This window comes from Zingiber officinale, chromosome 5A (genome assembly GCF_018446385.1).
Source record: "Zingiber officinale cultivar Zhangliang chromosome 5A, Zo_v1.1, whole genome shotgun sequence".
In the NCBI taxonomy this organism is placed as follows: domain Eukaryota; kingdom Viridiplantae; phylum Streptophyta; class Magnoliopsida; order Zingiberales; family Zingiberaceae; genus Zingiber; species Zingiber officinale.
The window spans coordinates 13,701,188-13,702,710 of NC_055994.1; positions in this window are offsets into that span (position 1 = coordinate 13,701,188).

Here is a 1,523-nt window from a genome sequence, read left to right on the forward strand (position 1 = left end):
GGTTGTTGTTATACTTGTCCAGCCGTGTAGGCTGAGATTATTAACTGCGTGGTTGTGAATATATTCCAGCCGCATGTGGCTGATGTATATTGTGTCTGTAGAAATGCTTCAGATTGTCACCCGTATAGGGGAGGTGCTGCCGAAATTTTTTCGGACAGGGACTTCCTCGGGGCGTGACAGCAACTCTAATTGGTGTCATTAAGGATAGAAATAAGGGCTTGGTTTGGTCTCTTACTTCCTTGCGTAGAAGTTGCCTCTCCTTTCGAGGAATACCCTAGATGTCCGTGAACGGGTTACCTCTGTCACTAGGGCCCCTCGGGTATATGATCTAAGATACTCTTTCTATGAGGTTAGCAATCCCTAAACAATCAAGTAATACGATATGGAAATCTAGCAACAAGTCTCATGCATAGTAGTTGAAACAAAGCAAGCGAAATCATCCAATGAATAAAGACATAAATATGAGTCTTACATCAAAATCAATCCACAACTACTCCCTAATCCTAGAACAAGGAATCTATTCTATAGACATCAGAGAAAACCCCGAAGACATAATTTAATTAGGCATACAATCCTCAAACAAGAAGAAAGAAAGAGAAAAGATGATTATCCAACGACAACAAGTGATCTTCGAATCCAATTCTTTGCTTCTGGATTTGATGTGGTGATGAACGATCACTGAACAGAGGTCCAGGATGACGTGGAACGGTACCAAAGCAATTCTCCCTTTAACGGCTCGCTCCCCCCTCTGGGAGAAGGGTTAGAACCCTTTTTATAAGCTAGGGCACGGCGCCGCGGCACGGCTGTGCAGATGTGGCACGACTGTGCCTTCTTTTACCTCTGGCCACGTTGCACGACCGTGCCAATTGGCACGACCGTGTGGATCTAGGGCACTACTCCTGGGACACGGCCATGCAGGATTGCACGGTCGTTCATGGCTTGGCTGCTGGTCGTGGGGGGCACGGTCGTGCAGATTTACATGGCCGTACGCAGATCCATCTCTGTTTGGTCGCACGACCGTGCAAGAGTTGCACGGTCGTGCACTATTCTTCCTCTGTTTGGCCACACGGTCGTGCGAGGTTGCACGGCCGTGTTCTCTGCCTCGTTCCAGTGTGTCGACAATCGTTATTTTTGCTCCGAAAGTTGTTCCTATCAACACAAAATCAAACAAAGAGCAGATCTCCGAAAAAAGAGTATTTATGATCTGTATATGGTAAGAGAGACGATCATGCAAAGAATATATATGCATAAAGTAAGTGAATGTGCGTTAAAACATGCATAAATGATAATAATATTTACGCACATCAGATAGTGATATGGGTTATGATGGAGCGGCCTGGCAAATGAAGTAGAGATCATGGTCGAGAGAGATAGGAGGGGTATATGGCTGGGTGAATTTATGATTAATAGGATGATAAACGACCAAATAAAAGGCATTTTGCACGTACTCAGTTAGGCAAAGCCCGACCGAATGTAAAAGGTACTTAGCCTTCTAGAAGCTTTTAGTATATCATCGACTGAGT